Raw genomic sequence first — 22,668 nt, forward strand, 5'->3', positions numbered from 1 at the left:
CCAGCTACTCAGGAGGCTGAGGCAGGAGAATTGCCTGAACCCAGGAGGCGGAGGTTGCGGTGAGCCGAGATCGCGCCATTGCACTCTAGCCTGGGTAACACGAGCAAAACTCCGTCTCAAAAAAAAAAAAAAAAAAAAACTCAAGAAAAAATGTCAAAAATGTGTGAGTGCATTTAGCACACTCGGTTTCATTTATTTCTCTCTCTTCTCTAGTTTAAATAACAGATCTTAGGCTGTCGTTCACCAAAATACATAGGAATCTCTTGGACAACTATTTCTGAGCTGCAGGGTAAACAGGATGAGCTGCAGGCTTGCCCAGTAAGTCCATCTCCTGTTATTGCCACCGCTTTATGGCTCAAAACAAATATAGAATGCCAGTGAATGAAAATGATTTCATTTCAGGAATTAATTATTGATAATAGCAAACCACCCCTTAACTCTTCTTAAAAGACAAATATTAGTAACAAATTATGTAAGACAAGTCCCACAAATGGTCACAGTATCACACAACACGTAAGTGTGGGAGATGAGATTGAGAGCTGCTGAACTGCGCTGTGAGCTCCTTGGAAGTTTTGCATTCTCAGCACCTGGCACATGATAGGCACTCAGTGAACATTCAATGACTTACAGCGGATTGAGTTTCCAAACTGAGGAGCCATGGTTTAGTCTTCCTTTCATCTTCATGAATGCTGATGCATGTCTTGCCTTTGGTTGGCTCTCACCTACTCATTCTCAAAGACTATGTTTAGATATTATTTCCAAAACCTTCCCGCAGCCTCCCACCCCTCTTCTACACCCCTGCACTACACCCCTCCCCACCACCATGTCCAGGCTGCATCAGATGCCCCTTGTTCATACTGCTGAAGCAGTGGGGATTCCCAAAGGGAAGCAATTGTGCATCTCTTCTTTATGACATTAGGCAATATCTGGAGACATTTTTGATTGTCAAAGCTTGGGAGTGAGAAGAAGAGGTGCTACAGGTATCTAGTGGGCAGTGGACAGAGATGCTTCTAATCATCTTACAGTGCACAAGACAGCCCCTGACAGTAAAGAATTATTCAGCTTAAATGGTCAATAAAGTGAAGGTAGGCTGGGCACGGTGGTTCATGCCCATAATCTCAGCACTTTGGGAGGCCGAGGCTGGTGGATCACCTGAGGTCAGGAGTTCAAGACCAGCCTGACCAAAATGTTGAAACCCTGTTGCTACTAAAAATACAGAAAATTAGCCAGGTGTGGTGGTGGGTGCCTATAATCCCAGCTACTCAGGAGGCATATGCAGGAGAATCCCTTGAACCCAGGAGGTGGATATTACAGTCAGCCAAGGTCATGTCATTGCGCTTCAGCCTGGGCAACAAGAGCAAAGCTTCCTCTCAAAACAAACAAATAAATAATGTAAAATAAAGCTAAAATAGAGAATCCCTGTGCTAAAGCATTCTTTGTCTCTGCTTGTATTTGTTGCACTATACTATAGATTTTTGTATCTACACAATATGCCTTACAAGATAAAGGAATTTTATCCATTTCATTCACATATCTGGCACCACAGATGGCATTGCACTTACAAACAGGATCAGGAATGTACTGTGCTGCTAGAGGCTTTTGTTTATTTCTAGTGTCTGGCCTGGAAATTAAAATATGGTAGTTGTTCAATAAATTATGTAATATATATTACTAATTTCCTGACCACTTGAAATTCATCTTTTATCTTCTAGCCATGCCTATGATCTTGGAGAAGTTCACCAGCTTCTTTGTTACCTTGATGTTTCTAATTAGAATGTGTAGTATGCGAAAGTAGGGGTTTTATTTCTTAAGACTATTTATATAATTTTAAAAGTAAATTTTTTCTAAGCTTTAATTCTTAGCATACTGTACCACTAGCATTTCTCCATGTCATAAAGTATCCCTTTATCTCCTTTATTGGCTTTCTATATTTATTCTAGTTTTCTACACATGATAAGATAAAATAAGCCACAAAAGCTATGGTAATTCTATTGCCCGATAGCATTCACTGGGGAAAGATTTTTGAAAGCCTAAATTCGTCTTCAGTTATAGCCACTGGGTTTCCTTATGCACATGTTTCTTTACCTGCTGGAAGAACTCGCACAGGTTAGGCATAAGTTTGTTTTAAAGAAAGACGTAGTGCCTATTCCTTTATTAGTTTTGTGTTTAAATGCTCAATGAATTTGCTCTACATTCTTTGTTCAGCTGGCAACGTCTGAGGCCCCCTCAAAGGATACTGTGAGTTCCCCTAAACAATCTGGGTAAGAGATATCAACCAGGGAGAAGATGCTGGCAGCGGGATTCCTGGGAGTTGAACATCTGCCTGACCTCCTAGTGGGCTCATTGAAAGCTGCAGCCTAACGTACTTATGTTCCCTAACCTCACTGTCTCCACTGTTAAAGCAAGTATGATATTTACTACTCCTTGGTCTTTTAAAAAAGGAAGATCATGGCATAGCAGTATTAACAAGGACTTTGGAGTCCAAAAGACCTGCCTTCAAGACTCAATACTGTTATTCTTTAGCCTTGTGACCAGAAGCATTTTTAAATCCATTTTCATTACATCTAAGCAGAAGATACATCTACTTCAGATGCTTAACGAATTAATGCATACAAATATGTAGCAAAAGATGGGGCTTATGCTAGGTATTCAATTCATGAATGTACCTTATTTTCCTGTAGTTTTGTTCTATGTTATTCAATAACAGATAGTATAATTGAAGCATATAACTTACTTTGAAGTCCTTTATTTAAATGACAGAGTGATAAGTGCATTGAATCACAGCAACAAATTTTATTCTCTGCATGAGGAAATGAAAAAGGTAACAATAAGACACAGTGTGGGTTTTCTTGGTGGGGCGTTGGAAATTGTAATAGATCTCAATGAGCCTCTCTGATAAAGTATTCCCAGGTAACTATCTCTTGAATTAGCAGCATGCTAGCCTTGTGTTTTTTTCCAATTTTCACGTGGCTGTCTCTCTTCTCCCAATCACAGGGATCAGAGATTTCAGCTGGTTAATATGTTGCATACTGTGAAGTAGATGCTATTGTAAATTAAGGCATTATATGAGAATATACTAGAAGCATATAAAAGTCATTTGACTTTTTTGACATTTCCATACTTCTTTGCATACGTACTTAGAGGTCACTTTCCAAATCTCCCCAATTGTCTGTCACAAATCACCTCAAGGGAAATGTACATCATAGCAGCTGAGTCCTGAGAAATACTCTAAAAGCAAGCAACTCCGAGACTCTCAAGTGGCTCCATCCTGCTCATTTTCTTTTTCCACAGACTAGATTTTGTGCCTGGGTGATCACTTTTCCTTTAGCAAGAAGTAAATTGTGCTTCAGCTGCTGCGCTTAGATGTTTGGGACTCCACAGCATCTTTGATTGCTGAGACATCGCACACTGCATACAGAGCCAGCTTTAATGACGTACGTGTTCATGGGAAATTAGTCTGCCTCATCAGGGACTGACATTCATCACAACTGCTGTGGTAATGGGAGTTGCTGATTTGTTTGCCAAGTGGATGGTTTCTCTGAGATCAATGTTCAAATGGAGCATTATTAGTACTAATAATATGCGGAAGTCTGTCCCATCAAGCCCTTCAAGTATTCAATTATTCTTTTCTTAAAACCTGACAAATGCTTCTAAGCTTCAACAACTGGTATTTTTAACTAGGAGCTTAGCTACAATAACTTTGTAAGTTTTTTAAATGGTGTCAATTTGAGAATTATCTTCTCAGAAGATCCAATATCATTTCTATTCAAAACAAATGCCTAAAACTCATTTCAGAGCAAAACACTCAGAGGCCTTTTGCCTCTGTGTCCACTCTCACCTGTTCCTCTGTCAAGAATATTTACCATTTCTCAGGTACCACTAAGAACATGAAGATGCAGAATTAAAAAGATAATAAATCACATCCCACAAGTTGAAGAAACACATACTTTCCTTTGTGTTGATCCCAAACAGATCATGGTACATTTTCATTTATCACAAATAGACATGTCTTATAAACTTTTAGAAAGTTGCTTATGGCAATGAGCATGTATCTAATAATAAACATAGCAAGTGTAATTCTCAGCCCACTAACCCAGAAGTGTGAGAAGTAAATCCTCTTTTCTTTTTCTGTCACTGAAATTGCTTCTAATTTAAAAACTTATTTGCCCCTGGTTTTTCATTTTGGTCCTGGAATCAAAACTTTTGGGAGGGGGAGATCTAATCTCCTCCTTGCGTTCAGGATTGTTATGCTGCTATGTACTGCAGCAGCCTCACTCCCTCTGTTCACTCCTGGGCAGTGTAAGTCTGAGTTGTGCTGTCTTGCAGGCCTAGCCCCATGGATGGCCGCATGGTATTTTTCCCTCATAATTTTGGTACCCCTCCTTTGGACACGGACATTGTTTTCTTGCTTCTAGATGACACTAGGCATGAAAATTATGTGGAATTAAAATGCCGTTGACCTTTAAGTCACCCATGAGCATATGTATGACTGACCTTGCTCTGTCTCTGGTAGCAGGCTGAAGGGGCACAGGTTTCTGCTACTATTGGCTCTGAAAAACTGTCAAAGATGGCTGCATTTCTCTTTACTCCCTGGGACTCACAACCCAGGTGGAGAGTAGTACACACAACCGTGTTCTGATAAACCAGCAGCCTTAAAGCTCTCCTGGTTTCCCTCCTAAGGAGCTTCCCATACTAATCTGGGAAAAGTGACATTTGTCTCTAGGCAGGAAGCCTTGCTCTAAATTCTTCATATGTGCTTTTTGAATCTGTTGTTTGGGACCTGAGCCCTCGTGTGGCCTCTGCTTTTGGAAATAAAAAAATGAAGAAATGGTTATTTTTTCTTCACTTGAATTATAGAACGTCTTTTCTAAAGCATTGAAAGTTTAATGGCCAAGTGCTCAAATTGGAGAAGGGGTAAGTAATGCAAGGAAACATAGGAAGAAAACTTTGGTTCATATTTTAAAATACTGTCACACTGCACGAAATATTATTGAGTTCAAATCTGTTACACTAAGTATTAACAAAATTTCAGGGGAGCTCCCTAAACCATCTATAGAACACTTTGTTTTCAGCATATAACCAATACTGAAAGCAATGAGTAAGGGGTATCCTAAATATATATGTCTCCTAAACCTTTACTCTAAATGACCTTGAACTTTTCTGACTCTGAAAATTAAGTTTCCCAAATCAGGTCCCTTGAAAAGTCGTCTCTACAAATAGAAGGCAGAAGGGTGATGAAGATAAGAAGCAGAAGAAAAATACACAAATTGGCCAGAGACCAAACTATATTTGGCTTCTTGGATTTCAGCATTGATTTTATTTTATATTCCCAACTACTATAAAAATCATGAGATCCTATAAACCATGAAAAGCAGATAGACTGCCTCATTCTACCCCATTCTATATCCTCTTTTCTCTGCAGGCAATAGTCATCTTCATTAACAGCTCTTTGTCTTCCAAATATTAGTTTTTTGAATACTTTTTTTCTGGCTGAGTTGTTTTTTTTTTTCTGAGCTTCTCTAATACTTTGTTGAATTGTTAGAATTAACAACATGTTGTATGTATTTGATCAGATGTTTTACCTTTGTATACCCAAAGCATTTGGATGTTCATAACACGTTAAATGTGCAGAGAGGAGAGAGGAAGAGGTAGACAGGTTAGAGTTAACCTTTTCAAGGTACAGTTGGGCCGTAAGGTCCATTTATTTATTCAGTCAGTCAGTCATCCAAAAATACTTATTGAGTGAGAATAACAGAAGGTGATCCAAGATGGCCAAATAGGAACAGCTCTGAAGTGCAGTTCCCAGTGAAGACAACACAGAGGGTGAGTGATCACCTCATTTCCAAACAAGCTTTTATCGCCCACAGACCAGGAGATTCCTGGGCTGAAAAGCACCGTGAGTTTCCAGCATGGCTGTTTCAGCCGGCACAGCGGATCTCCACAAAAAAATTCACACAAATCTGGGCAGCCATTTCAATTGGCACCTGGAATGCCTGGGAGACAGAGGCACCCATTCAACTGAAAAAAAGGGGGCTGAAACAGGGAGCCAGGTGACCTCACTCAGCAGATCCCACCCCAACAAAGACCAGCAATACGAAACGCTCTGGATTGAGAATTTGCAGCAAGTGCAGCTTGACCCAGGATGGTCCAGCTCAGCAGGGGGAAGGTTGTCAGCCAATATTGAGGCATTCCACCATTACTGAGGCAGTCCGCCATTACTGAGGCAATCCAGCTTTACTGAGGCAGTCTGCCATTACCAAGGCAGTTCTAACTATACCTCTGTAAACAAAACTGCAGGGAAGTTCACACAGCAGCTGGGCAGAGTCCACAGCAGCTAAGCAACGCCTCTGCTGGCAGACTGTGACTAGGCTACCTCCTTGCTGGGCAGGGCATCTCAGTAACACATCAGGAACTTATAAATAAAGCCTCACCTTCCCAGGACAGAGCACCTGGGAAAAAAGGCAGCTATGAGTTCTGCTGCAGCAGACTTAAACATACCTGCCCAGCAACTCCGAACAAAACAATGGAGCTCCAAGTTCAGCACTTGAGTTCCTATAAGGGACAGACTGTCTCCTCAAGCAGATCCCCGACCCCCATATATCCAAAGAGACACCTCATAAAAGAGAGCTCAGGCTGACATCTGGTGGGTGCCCTTCTGGGATGAAGATAACAGAAGAAGAAACTAGCAGCAAGCCTTACTATTCTGCAGCCGCCGCAGATGATCCCCAGGCAAACAGGGTTCTGGAATGGACCTCCAGCAGTTCTACAGAAGAGGAGCCTGACTGTTAGAAAGAAAACTAAAACCCAAAAATAAATAACGTCAACATCAACAAAAACAAGGTCTACTCAGAGACCCCAACCAAAAGTCACCAACTACAAAGACCACAGGTAGATAAATCCACAAAGATGGGAAGAAACCAATGCAAAAAGCATGAAAACACCAAAAATCAGAATGCCTTCCCTCCTTCAAGGGAGCACAACTCCTCACCAGCAAGGGGACAAACCTGGATGGAGAATGATTTTGATGAATTGCCAGAAACAGGCTTCAGTAGGTGGGTAATAACAAACGTTTCTGAGCTAAAAGAACATGTTCTAGCCCAATGTAAAGAAACTAAGAACCTTGAATAAGGCTGAGATGAAATGCTAATGAGAATAAACAGCATAGAGAAGAATATAAATGACTTCATTGAGCTGAAAAACAACACAAGAACTTCGTGAAGCATAAACAAGATTCAATAGACAAACTGACCAAGCAGAAGAAAGGATATCAGGCATTGAAGATCAACTCAACAAAATAAAACAAGAAGGCAAGATTAGAGAAAAAAAGAGTGAAAAGAAATAAACAAAACCTCCAAGAAATATGAGATTACATGAAAAGACCTAATCAAAGTTTGCTAGGTATACCTGAAAGAATGAATCCAAGCTGGAAAACACTCTTCAGGATATTATCCAGCAGAACTTCCCCAACCTAGCAAGGCAGGCCAACATTTAAGTCCAGGAAATACAGAGAACACCACAAAGATATTCCTCAAGAAGAGCAACCCCAAGGCACAAAATCGTCAGATTCACCAGGGTTGAAATGGAGGAAAAAATGCTAAGGGCAGCCAGAGAGAAAGGCTGGGCTACCTGTAAAGGGAAGCCCATCAGACCCACAGCGGATCTTTGGGAAGAAACCCTACAAGCCAGAAGGGAGTGGGGGCCAATATTCAACATCCTTAAAGAAAAGAAGTTTCAACCTAGAATTTCATATCCAGCCAAGCAAAGCTTCATAAGCAAAGGAAAAATAAAATCCTTTATGAACAAGCAATTGCTGAGAGATTTCATCACCACCAGGCCTGCCTTTAAAAGAGCTCCTGAAAGAAGCACTAAACAAGGAAGGAACAACCAGTACCAGCCACCCCAGAAATGTACCAAATGGTAAAGACCATTGACAAAATGAAGGAGCTATGTAAACTAACAGGCAAAACAACCAGCTAGCATCAAAATGGTAGGATCAAATTCACACATAACAATATTAGACTTAAATGTAAATGGGCTAAATGCCCTGATCAAACAACACAGACTGGCAAATTGGATAAAATGTCAAAACCCATCAGTGTGCTGTATTCAGGAAACCCATCTCACATGCAAGGACACACATAGGCTCAAAATAAAGGGATGGAGGAAGATTTAACAAGCAAATGGAGAGCAAAAAAAGACAGGAGTTGCAATCCTAGGTTCTGATAAAATGGACTTTAAACAAACTAAGATCAAAAGAGACAAAGAAGGACATTACATAATGGTAAAAGGATCAATGCAACAAGAATAGCTAATGATCCTAAATATATACACACCCAATACAGGAGCACCCAGATAAGTAAAGGAAGTTCTTAATGACCTACAAAGAGACTTAGACTCCCACACAATAATAGTGGGAGATTTTAACACTCCACTGTCAATATTGGACAGATCAATGAGACAGAAAATTAACAAGTATATCCAGGACTTGAACTCAGATCTGGACCAAGCAAACCTAATAGACATCTACAGAATGCTCCCGCCCAAATCCACAGAATATACATTCTTCTGAGCACCACATCGCACCTACTCTAAAATTGAGCATATAATTGGAAGTAAATCACTCCTCAGCAAATACAAGAGAATGGAAATCATAACAAACAGTCTTTCAGACCACAGTGAAATCAAATTAGAACTCAGGATTAAGAAACTTTCTCAGAACTGCACAACTTCATGGAAACTGAACAATTGGCTCTTGAATGTTGACAGGATAAACAATGAAATGAAGGCAGAAATATAGATGTTTTTCAAAACCAATGAGAAAAAATACACAACGTATGAGAATCTTTGAGACACATTTAAAGCAATGTCTAGAAGAAAATTTATAGCAACAAATGCCCACATGAGAAGCATATACAATCAATGACCTATCATCAAAATTAAAAGAACTAGAGGAGCAAGATCAAAAAAACTCAAAAGCTAGGAGAAGACAAGGAATAACTAAGATCAGAGCAGAACTGAAGGAGATGGAGACACAAAAAAGCCTTCAAAAAATCAATAAATCCAGGAGCTGGTGTTATGAAAAGATCAACAAAATAGACAGACCCCTAGCCAGATTAATAAAAAAGAGAGAGATGAATCAAATAAATGCGATAAAAAACAATAAAGGGGATAACACCACCGATTCCACAGAAATACAAACCACCATCAGAGATTACTACAAACAACTCTATGAACATAAACCAGTAAACCTGCAAGAAATGGATAAATTTCTGGACACTTGCACCTTCCCAAGCCTAAACCAGGAAGAAGCCAAAACTCTGAATAGAGCAATAACAAGGGCTGAAGTTGAGGCAGCAACTTCTACCAGACTTCTACCGACTTCTACCAGACATTCAAAAGGAGCTGGTACCACTCCTTCTGAAACTATTCCAAACAATACAAAAAGAAGAAATCCTTCTCAAATCATTTTATGGGACCAACATCATCCTAATACCAAAACCTGGCAGAGACTCAACAGAAAAAGAAAACTTCAGGCCTATATCCATGTTGAACATAAATGCAAAAATCTTCAGTAAAATACGGGCAAAGGGATTGCAACAGCACATCAAAAAGCTTCTCATTCACGATCAAGTAGGCTTCATCCCAGGGATGCAAGGCTGGATTAACATACGCAGGCCTATAAATGTAATCCACCACATAAACAGAACCAAAGACAAAAACCACATGATTATCTCAAGAGATGCAGAGAAGGCCTTTGACAAAATTCAACAGTGCTTTATAGTAAAAACTCTCAATAAACTAGGTATCAATGAAATGTATCACAAAATAATAAAAGCTATTTACAACAAAACCACAGCCAGTATCATACTGAATGGGCAAAAACTGGAAGCATTCCCTTTGAAATCTGGCACTAGACAAGGATGCCCTCTCTCACCATTCCTATTCAATATATTATCGGAAGTTCTAGCCAGAGAAATCAGGCAAGAAAAAGAAATAAAGGGTATTCAGTTAGGAAAGGAGGAAGTCAGATTGTCTCTGTTTGCAAAGGATATGATTGTATATTTAGAAAACATGATTGTCTCAGCCAAAAATCTCCTTAAACTGATAAGCAACTTCAGCAAAGTCTCAGGGTACAATATCAATGTGCAGAAATCACATGCATTCTTATACACCAATAACAGACCAACAGAGAGCCAAATCATGAGCAAACTCCCATTCACAATTGCTACAAAGAGAATAAAATACCTAGGAATACAACTAACAAAGGATGTAAAGGACCTTTTCAAGGAGAACTACAAACCACTGCTCATTGAAATAAGAGAGGACACAAACAGATGGAAACACATTCCATGCTCATCATTAGGAAGAGTCAATATACTGAAAATGGCCATACTGCCCAAAGTGATTTAAAGATTCAATGCTATCCCCATCAAGCTACCTATGACCCTCTTCACAGAACTGGAACAAAGCACCTAAAACTTCATATGGAACCAAAAGAGAGCCCACATAGCCAAGATAATCCTTAGCAAAAAGAACAAAGCTGGAGGAATCATGTTACCTGACTTCAAACTATACTATAAGCCTATAGTAATTGAAACAGCATGCACTGGTACCAAAACAGAGATATAGACCAATGGAACAGAACAGAGGCCTCAGAGGCAATGCCACACCTCTATAACCATCCAATCTTTGACAAACCTGATAAAAGCAAGCAATGACGAAAGGATGCCCTATTTAATAAATGGTGTTGGGAAAACTGGCTAATCATGTGCAGAAAGCAGAAACTACAGCCCTTTGTGACACCGTACACTAAAATTAACTCCAGATGGATTAAAGACTTAAACATAAGACCTAACACCATAAAAACCCTAGAAGAAAACCTAGGCAAAACCTTTCAGGACATAGGCATAGGAAAGGACTTCATGGCTAAAACACCAAAAGCACTGGCAACAAAAGCCAAAATAGACAAATGGGACCTAATTAAACTCCAGAGCTTCTGTACAGGAAAAGATACAATCATTAGAGTGAACTGGCAACCAACAGAATGGGAAAAAAATTTTGCAATCTGCCCATCTGACAAAGGGCCAATAACCAGAATCTACAAAGAAATAAAACAGATTTACAAGAAAAAGACAAACAAATCCATTCAAAAATGGGTGAAGGACATGAACAGACACTTTTCAAAAGAAGATATATATGAGGCTAGCAAACATATCAAAAAATGCTCATCATCATTGGTCACTAGAGAAACGCAAATCAAAACCACATTGAGATACAATTCCACGCCTGTTAGAATGGTGATCATTAAGAAATCTGGAGACAACAGATGCTGGAGAGGATGTGGAGTAATAGGAACACTTTTACACTGTCGGTGGGAGTATAAACTAGTTCGACAATTGTGGAAGACAGTGTGGTGATTCCTCAAGGACCTAGAAATAGAAATTCCATTTGACCCAGCAATCCCATTTCTGGGTATATATCCAAAGGATTATAAATTGTTCTATTACAAAGACACATGCACACATATTTTCATTGCAGCAACCGTTTATAATAGCAAAGACCTGGAATCAACCCAAATGCCCATCGACTGGACGAGAAAAATGTGGCACATATAAACCATGGAAAACTATGCAGCCATAAAAAACAATGAGTTCATGTCCTTTTTAGGGACATGGATGAATCTGGAAACCATTGTTCTCAGCAAACTGACACAAGAGCAGAAAATTAAACACCGCATGTTCTCACTCATAGGTGGGTGTTGAACAATGAGAACACATGAACACAGGGAGGGAAGTATCACACACTGGGGTCTGTTGTGAGGTGACTAGGGGAGGGACAGTGGGGGTTACAGAGGTTGGGGAGGGCTAAGCTGGAGAGAAATGCCAGACATAGGTGATGGGGGGATGAAGGCAGCAAACCACCTTACCATGAATGTACCTATGCAACAACCCTGCATGATCTGCACATGTACCCCAGAACCTAAAGTACATTAAAAAATCTAATTTAAAAAAAGTAATTCTTGAAGTATGATTAAAAAATACTTATTGAGCAACTACTATATGCTAAGTACAATGTTAAGCATTAGGTTTAATAAAGTGAATGAAATAAAATCTCTACTGAGCTTTCTAAAAGGGAATAAAGACAATAAACAAACAAATATGTAAATATGCACAAATGTAGACTATCAGGTTATAACCCATGGTCTGAAAAAAATAAAGCAAAGTAGAAATATAGAGTGGGCTCCAAACTGGGAGGGCACTCTGTTATAAAAAGGGCAGTTAGAGAGGTCTAACCACCTCAGATAAGGTTCCATTTGAACAAAGAACTAAAGAAGTAGGAAAACAAATGTAGGTATCAGGGATAGAAGGGAAAGGGGAACGTTTCGTGCAGAGGGAACAGTAAGTGCAAGGGCACTTGGGAAAGGCAGTAGTCAGTACACTTGAGAAATCGCAAAATGAGGCAGCAGAGGTGAAGCAAGAAGGACGGTAGGGAATTAACCTGAGAGGTCTTTTATGTCGGTATTTTTAGTTTATGTCAAGATTTTGGATTGCATTCTGCAGAGATCAGAATTCAGAAGAGGATTTTGGAACATTAGATTGGCGCGATCTGTGTTTTTAAAGTATCACTCTGAATGCTGTAGCAGAAAAGCCTGGGAGGAAGGAGGGCAGGAATACTGTTTAGATTACTGCAATAGTGCACATGAGAGATGACGGTGGCTTAGGCCCAGGCTGGAGAAACGGAATGATTCTGAATACATTTAGAAGACAGAACCAACAGAATTTCCTAATGGAATGATATGGTTTGTTAGACAAAACTCTTCATTAGGGAATGCTTTTTAAATTTGAGGGTTGACCAACTCAGTAAATGGTAATGGCATATCCTGAGAAGACGAAAAGAAAGGAAAAAGGCAGTGTGAGACAGGAAGGGAACAGAGGAATCAAGAGCTGTGCCCTGAACAAGTCTGCTTTGAGATGTCTGACATGCAGGTAGAGACATGGAGAAGGGAGATAAAGCAGGAGTCAGCAGTAGAGAGGAGAACATAAGATTGGACATATGAACTTGGAAATCGGCATCCTGTATTTGTTTAAATCACAGAAATGGGTGAGATTACATAGTGAGTACAGACAGAGGCAGAGGACTGAACTCTGGGCACTCCAATGTTTAGTCAGAATAAGTAAAAAAGAGGTGATCCTCTATCACTAATATCCTTTGCTGTGCTGTGTCCTCTACCTTTCGTGTTCAGGGCAGAAAGGTGCTCCTCTCCCTCTGCCATCCAGGAGCTGTGATGTGCTCCTTTACTTCTGGTGTTCAGGTAGGCAAGGTTTTGGGATAGTGTGGTCATTTGGGTCAAATGCAGCTGAATGGCAGTTTAGGAGAAGGAATGAAAATTATTGATTGAATTTGGCAATCAGGTGGTCATTCAAGACATTGACATAATCAATTTTAGTAGAGTAGTGGAAACCAAAGTGAAAGAATGGCAGAAACATAAAGAGGTAATACATAGCTTTTTTATGGGAGGTTGACTATAAAAAGCATGGGGAAATAAGGTGCAGTAAAACATGGATTTGGGCAGAGAAAATGATAATAACATTTTTAACTTTTAATTTTGAAATGACTATAGTCTCACAAGATGTTGCAAAACTTACAGAGATCCCACATGCCCTTCACTCAGCCTCATGGTAACATGAAAGATTTAACAATAAGATATATTGCATTTTTGTTTTCTTATGAGAATTACTCAGTGTATTAGAGAAAATGGATAATACAGGATAAATCACACCATGAGGACATTTGGTAGGTGAAGGAATAAGGTCCTGTCAGACTGCTTCTATTTCTTCACATGTTCAGCTTCTTATTTAATAGAGGAATGAGGGCCCATGTGATAACAACTCATTCATGTTTCCACCAATAGACACCATATACATCATATCTTTCCACTAGGAACAATGTCATGTTCATATCAGAGTTGAACTCTTTCACTTCTGCACCAAGTCTTACCCCTAAGTTTAGAAATTATTGTGCAGGTGACCTTGTGCCCCCTGCATGATCATAGGTGGCAGCTGTGGCTGTAGATGACCGAAATTCAGAACTCTGGGGCATTCTATGGAGAAGGAAGAAACAAACTTCTGGAAGCAGCAACATAGAAGAACATTCATTCTCTCCCCACCCAGTCTCACCTGTAGGTAGGTATGAGAGGAAAGAAATCATTTTTCTGCCAAAACAGTGTCCTTAAGGAGCAGTCAGACTTTAGTATGAGAAGATAAGGATACTGTCACAGAAGAGGGTGAGTATATAGGGATTTTACTCATGAAGAGTTGTCTTTCATAGGAACAGTAAAAGGGCTCAGAGTTGTCCCTTTCTGAGCAGTGGCTCACACCTGTAATCCCAGCACTTTGGATGGCTAAGGTGGGTAGATCACTTGAGGCCAGAAGTTTAACCAGCCTGGCTAACATAGTGAAGACCTCTCTACTAAAAATAAAAAAGTTAACCACGTATGGTGGCGTGTACCTGTAGTTCCAGCTACTCAGGAGGCCAAGGCAGGAGAATCCCTTGAATCCAGGAGGCAGAGGTTGCAATGAGCTGAGATCATGCCACTGCACTCCAGCTTGGGTGACAAACAGACTCTACCTCAACAAAAAAGAACAAAACCCAGCTCAGAGAGTCAAAGGGTTTAAAACTAAGTTAGATTAGGGAGAGTATAGAGCCTTATGGGGGAGATTCTAGGCAAAAGATACAATCTGGGAGTCTTGGGCTTCATATGAAAATGGAAATAATTTGGGGTAAGGGGAATAATAAGATTACTCCTGATTGTATCTTGAAATAAGAAGGAAAATGAAATCTAATTGTAAGCTTCTTCTGAGGAGTAAATATTTTTGGCAATCTAAGTGAGAAAGTAGAAATATTAATGAGGTGAAAATGAGCTCAGTTAAAATGGGTTGCTTTTGTCCATCTTCGCCCAACTTTGCAATGTGAATATGGAAGATACATGAGAAATGGACAGAGAGAATTTAGTGTATGTCAAAATAGAAATCACTGCTACCCTTAATAAAAAACTATTTATTCTGAGTAAGTCGATTCAGAATTTGTCTCATTTTTTGGCCTGAGATGAACTAGGGCTTACTGTTTTGTAGCATTTAAGATAAAGTTTGCTCAGCATATTATTAGTACAAATAATATTGCAGATGTTTAACTTAGAAGGATTCTTTCAGTGACATTTGCACATGAATGTGTTAAATTGATCCTGTTAGTTACAAATGAGTCATTTGTTATAAATATATGATATGAGGGCATTTTCACACAGTAAAATCCTGTTTATAATATATTCCAAAAATGTATGCCTCTATAAATGTAAAAATTCATGCTTATTCTAGTAGGAAATGTTATTCCCAATTTTGTCTCAATACTAGAAAACTTAATTTTGTGCCCAGTTATATAATCTTAACTAACAGTAGTTAGCTTCCTTTTATAGTCTTAGTTCTATTGAATACCTAAATGTTTAGTTAACCTGTAAACCACTTCCAGGTGATTTCAAAGAACAGAGAAGCAGCATGCTTTGGTATCAAAAAAATCCTAAGATGGAAATTCCTCTGATTCTGCCATTAACTAGCTATCAAACCTCCATCAAATCACTTTGCTAAATTAAATATGTTACTTATAGGGATGGAACTAAATAATCTTTTGAAGTTTCTTTCAACTCTAAATTCTATGGTCATTAAGTCTTAAATTATCATTAATCCTAATTTTTGTGTGTTTTAATATGAAAATTTCCACATGAAATTTCTCAGGATCATATTAAAAAACTGAATTAAGCTCAATAATTTAAATTAATAAGCACTTATTGTTTTGTTTTCTTGTTGTTGTTTGTTTCTAGAGACAGGGTCTCACTATGTAGCCAAGGCTGATCGCAAACTCTTGTGCTGAAGTGACCCTGCCACCTCAGCCTCCGGTGTAGCCTGGATTAACGGTGTGCACCACTGTGTCCAGCTAACATTTATTTAATCATTTAATGGCACATTAATGGAACTTATTAAAAGTGAATGGTATACAAAGACAGAGAGACACTGCCTATCATTATACTGTCTTCTTTATTACACAGATCTTTTGAAATATCTTTCTAATTGAAAAATAAATGCATATTGATTATTGAAAATTTACAAAATAAAGAAGACAAAAATTTTACCACCAATTCCAACAATCATTAATTATATATAATATATACAGTTTTAATATAAATATATATTTATATATTATCTATACATAATGTATAATGTATATTTATATATATCTACACATTTATATGTTATATATAAATAATATATACTTTATTATCTATACCTACATTATACATAGATAAATATATATTTCTATTATAAATGTATTAAAATTATATATTTTAATATGTTAAAATATATGCATATTCATAGAATTCATATTCATAGAATAGAGACAAGTGTGTATATTCACAGAAAAGATACCAATGTATAGAATATTCTTCTTTCTATGCATATATATTAATAAATTGTTATCCAGCTGAATATATTGTTTCTTAAGCTGTTTTATTCCCCCCTTAGATACTAAACATTTCAGTATTATTAGAAGTACATATTTTTGAAAAGATTTTAATTTTTACCTGTAGCCATTATGGAGTGACTGTTACTGAATTTTCTTCATAGAAAATTATTAGAAAACTGGATTAAACATGAAACCACTGTTTATAGGCATCAAAGAAGCACCACAAGACTAAGAGTGGGGGAGAGAAACATGAGCACTAATATTGCCCCTGGCTTTCTGGTTGGAAGTACTTTCTAGACTACAATGCAAAAATGTGAAGCCCAAACAGAACATGTCTCATGTAGCAGAAGACACAGAAATCAGAGTCTGGAAAGTCAACATGGCTGGAACTCAAAAGGCAGGATGCCAGAAAAGAGATGCACGGAAAGGAAATACAGAACTATGCATAGAGTTGAGGCTTTGGCTGAACACTAAGCTGAGCATGAATGAGAGATTCCATGATTTTGAAAAAAGAATTACCAGGGAACTAACAATCACTGGGAGTTGCTGAAACAAGACTGGAAGTTGTTTCAACTCTGACCAAAGTGAAAACTACTTAATTAAACCCCAGTGCATTCACTAAAGACTCCAAAAAGGAAATCTCAGTAGGGATAAACTAGCTCTAATGTAAAGATTGCTACAGAACCTTTCTAACATACCTAAAAAATAAGCTTTGAAAATTAGATAGACCTGTAAGTAAGGTAATGTAACTGCCTACCAAACAAACAAACAAAAAATCTAGATCTTTAAAAGAGAACATGCATGCCATCAACAATATATTTATAATGTCTAGCATTTGACCAAAAACCACCAGACATATGAAGAAAATAGGACTCATTTTAAACAGAAGAAAAATATGTCATAAAAAATTATTCTCAGCAAACTGACAAAATCAAACACCATGTTCTCACTCATAGGTGGGTATTGAACAATGGGAACACATGGACACAGGGAGGGAAGCATCACACACTGGGGTCTGTTGGGGGGAAACAGGGGAGGGACAATGGGGGGTGGGGAGTTGGGGAGAGATAGCATGGGGAGAAATGCCAGATATAGGTGATGGGGAGGAAGGCAGCACATCACACTGCCATGTGTGTACCTATGTAACAATCTTGCATGTTCTTCACATGTACCCCAAAACCTAAAATGCAATAAAAAAAAATTAACTCAAATGTTTAACATTAAGTTGACAAAATAGTCTTCTTATCTTGATTGCAAAACCAAATTTGATTTTACAATACTAAGTAAGGCAAATGTTTTAATTAAAGATCTAGCCATAAATAACTATAACTATGGCTTCCTGGAATGAAAAAAAAAAAAGAAAGAAAAATATCAGTCACTAGAAATATAGCCAAATATCATGAAATAAACAAGTTTTAGAAATAAAGGATTTAAAGCAAAACATAAACATAAGGAGTAAAATGAAAGATTAAAAAACAGAAAGAACCACTAGACATAAAAAATTTAGTACTTACAAAACATATTGGGTAGAATTAATAGGAGATCAGACATTTCAGAAGAAAATGTCAGTTAATTTGGAGATATTACAATAGAAACTATCTACCTTTTTAAGAATAAAAAATGAACTGGAGAAAATTAACAGAGATTTCATGAGCTCTTGAACAATATCAAGTGGTCTGAATTTACTTATTCATATCAAGAATAAAAGAGAGGGTATCACCACAGATACTATAAGCATTTAAAGTTTAACAGATATTGTGAACAAATACATGCCAGTAAGTTTGATAACTTAGATAAAATAAACAGATTGTTGAAAGATACAAATTATCAAAACTGGCAAATAGGAAACAGAAATTTTTAGCAGCTTCACATCTATGAGAGAAACTGAATTTGTAATATAAACTTTTCGTCAAGTTAAGTCCTAATTCAGGTAGATTCACTGTCTGAATTATATCAAACATTTACATAGTACACAGATCTTTCACAAACCCTTTCAGAAATCAGAAGAGAATAAAACAATTCTCAACTTATTTGTCCTGATAAGAAAAACTGAGTGAAATATTAAAAGAAAATAAAATTAGGAGTAGACATCAACAAAATGGCAGAATAGGATGTAACCTATTCATATCCCCAAACAACAACAAAACTTTTACACTTATCCACAGACAAAAGTCTCTCTGCTGGAGCCTTAGAATTCAGATTGGAAGTTGTAAAATCTTAGTGGAGCTCAAGATCTAGAAGTATCATTTTGAGAATGCAGACTAACACCCAGTTAGCTGAGCTACCAGTTGCACTCTTTGGTTCAAGTCTGAGAACAGCCTCATTCCACAAAGGGCTTGGCTGCAGACCCATATGGCCTTTAGCATGCAACCAAAAACATCAGCCAAGGGGTCCAGTAGAAACTGCACACACTAGTACCTCGCTGGAGAGGCTTATCCTCCCACTGACGTCAGTCTCAGCAGTCAATGTGAAATTTCCTCTGTAGCTTGGCTCCAGCCCCGCTCAGCTGAGTTCCCAGCTCAGAACTGCTAATATAAGGGCCTAGAGGGGGATATGACTATATCTCTCAGCTCAAGAGTCTGAGCCTCCATGATGGGCTTGCCAGCCTCTGTCCCACAACAGATCTTGAGTGTGCCTAGTCTTAGTTTCAGTCCTTCCTGATGCAGTGAGGAAACAATCTTATCAGTGCACAAACATGCTGAGAAATGCACACCCACACTCATCTAAGCCAACAATATTGGTTCACCACTGTCATCTCACAGAAGATGCCAAGGGAGCCCAATCTCAGCTTTGGCCCTCCTACAGCAGTTGGGTTACTATACCATCAGTTTAAGAACTTACTGGGAGAAACATGCCCCTCTGAGCCAATGATACTGGGCCCTCCAGCCTCCCTTCCATAGCAGATTTTGAGGTGGCCCACCCAGTTCTCAATTCTGGCCCCACTTATAGAAATTTACTGAAAAACACATGCTTGTCTGAGTCAATGAAATAGGCTTGCCAGAAGCCGTCACACAGCAGGGCTTGAGGGGTCCTAGTCTCAGCTTTGGCCCTTCTTGTTGCAGTCAACGAAATACCCCTACTTGTGCAGGGTCCTGCTAGGAAACAAATACCCAACTGAAGCAACAAGATGGGCTCACCAGCCTCCATCTCACACCAGATCCTGAAGGGGTGCAGCCTCAACTCCATCCCCTCTGCTGTAGTCAGGGATCTATCACCTGTATAGATCCTGCTGGGAGGCACATGTGTTTGAGCCACCAGGACACTCTCTTGGGCCCAGGTCTGTTACCAGCTTTTTCACACAGCCCCAGTACAATCTTTGGGTCTTCTCTAGGTACACTCAGGCCAGAGAGCCATATCCACCTTGGAGCCCTTGCACGACTCACAAGCCCAGGATTAGAGCACCCTCTAGTGCTAAGACAACTGCAGTTATCACATGCTCAGAAAACACAGTTGCCACAGGCTCAGAGATCTGCTTGGAATCTCTGGAAGGCCCTCTGAATGACTGGCATAAACAAAGCCAGACCGTGAAGACTGGAGTAAATACCTAATCCTTCAATGTGCACACATTATCATATGTCTACAAACATCAGAAATATCCAGGGGCTATGATCTCACCAAATGAAAGAAATAAAGCACCAGGGACTAATCCAAAAGTGATAGAGATGCGAGATCTCTCCAAGAAAATAGCTGTTTTAAGGAAACTCAATGAACTTTAATAAAACACAAAGAAACAATTCAGAAATTTATCAGATAAAATTAACAAAGATTGAAATAAAAAAAACAGAAATTGTGGAGTTGAAATATATAATGGATGAAATGAAATAAAAAATACGATAGAGAGTATCAACAGCAGAAGAAAGAATCAATGAGCTTGAAGTCAGGCTATTCGAAAATACATAGAGAAGAAAAAAGAATAAAAAGAAATAAAGAATGTTTATGGAATCTATGAGAAAACATCAAAAGAGCATATAGTCAGGAAGCGAAAGTTGCAAAAGGTGTAAAAAGCTAAATCAAAGAATACCAGAAAACTTTCCAAACCTAATATAGATATTCAGGTACAGAAAGGTCAAAGGTGACCAATTAGATTGAACCCTATATTAATTCATTCTCACACTGCTACAAATAATTATCTGAGACTGGATAATTTATAAAGAAAAGAGGTTTAATTGACTCATAGTTCCACATGCCTGGGGAGGCCTCAGGAAACTTACAATCATGGCAGAAGGCACCTCTTCACAATGGCAGCAGAAAGAATGAGTGCAGGAGTATTAATAAATTTAATGGATACATTTAATATTTAATGGTAACTGCCATAAGCTTGTTTAGGAGCAAACTTTCTAAACTATTAGAGAAAACATCTGTATTTGTAATGCGGTCATGGAGAAGGTATATTAGTCTGTTCTCACACTGCTATAAAGAACTGCCCAAGACTGTAATTTATAAGAAAAGAGGTTTAATTGACTCACACTTCTGCATGGCTGGGGAGGCCTCAGCAAACAATCACGGCAGAAGGGGAAGCAGGCATATCTTACATGGTGACAGGCAAGAGAGAGTGCATGGAGGAGGAACTGTCAAACACTTATAAAGTCATCAGATCTTGTGAGAACTCAATTTCACAAAAACAACATGGCAGAGATTGTCCCCACGATCCAACCACCTCCCACCAGTTCTTCCCTTAACACCTGAACATTACAGGGATTAAAATTCAAAATGAGATTTGAGTGGGGACATAGAGTCAAATCATATCAGAGGATATGACCCCATTGCTCTCCTTCATAACAATCATGGTTCACACTTCTGTACCAAAACAGTTTAACAAGAAAGAGCACACCCAGATTTAGTTAATAAAAGTTTTACATGAAACAAGAGTATTCAGACTTGAAGACCCAGAGACCTAGGGTAAACTATCCATTTTTATGCTCTAGGTTCAATGGAGGAGCGACAGTGTGCAGAAATGTGACTGGACACAAAGGGTAGGAGCTAATGCCAATAGACCAGGTACAGAAACTTAGCAAGGCTGGATTTTTCTTGGCCTCTCTGGGCAGCATTTTTTTCCTCCTGGGTTTGTGGCAGGACCCTTTCTGAAATAGGAGTTTTTTAACCTCTATCAAACCATGTAGGTCAGAGAATTCCTCCATGGCCAGTTCTTACAAAGAAAGGTAGGAGAAAGTTACAGAAATATTTTTAGATTTATGGCTGGCTTTGGGGAGAAGCGGTTCTAGTTTCGATGACTGACATTGGTGAAGAGGGATTCTAGCATCTATGGCTAGCGTTAGGGGAGAATGAAGAGTGAGAAACAGGAGGGCAGGACAAGGTCAGAGGAAAGCCTGGCCTCTAAGGCTGCTTCTCAGGCCTTTACTTTGGGGTGTCATTTCCTGAGCCCCAACAGTAACCACAGACAGAAAAAAGTGGGAGGAGGCAGAAGTGGTAAGAAAGCACAGAAAAAGTGTGTAAGTGTAATATATCAGTAATTAAGATGTCCAAAACTACTTAATGAGATCTTTCTGTTCAATGTTAACAAGAGACACACCATATAGCAATAGAAGTTAGAACTAAAAGAACAAAAACTCAGAAAATAGCAATAAATCATATAGCATTATTAATGTGGTATAAAATAAAACCAATGCAGAAAGATCTTATCACAAGAAGAATATTTCACAATCCAAATCTTGAATTTTTCAGTTTTCTTTTGAATACACCTTATTTGCTTATTGTTTATAATTCTATTAAAGTAAAAAGTAAAAAGCATAATACAAATAAAGCATAGCCTACAAGGCGTTAAACAGGTCACAGCATGTTTCCCTAAATCTCAGTCACTCAGCCCTAAACTTCCACTTGGAGGATACCAACATTCTGGTTGGTATTTTATGTCTGTATTTTAGGATAAGCATTCCTCCCCTTCTTTAGGGGTACTGTCCAAAGAAAGGCATTCCCATTTCACTCTAACAGATCTCTTAGCACCTCAGTTTGTGTGTCTTTATAAAAATTTAAGATGATTTCAGTTTTTTCCAAGAACAATAGGTAGTCAGGTATGTTTTCATCTCATATATAGGGACGTGTGTATATGTGTATATATATATATATATATATATATATATATATATATATATATATATGTTTGAGCTGGACATGAGAAGCTAACAGCATAATTGAGAA

This window comes from Cebus imitator, unplaced genomic scaffold, assembly GCF_001604975.1.
Source record: "Cebus imitator isolate Cc_AM_T3 unplaced genomic scaffold, Cebus_imitator-1.0 Scaffold257, whole genome shotgun sequence".
NCBI lineage: Eukaryota > Metazoa > Chordata > Mammalia > Primates > Cebidae > Cebus > Cebus imitator.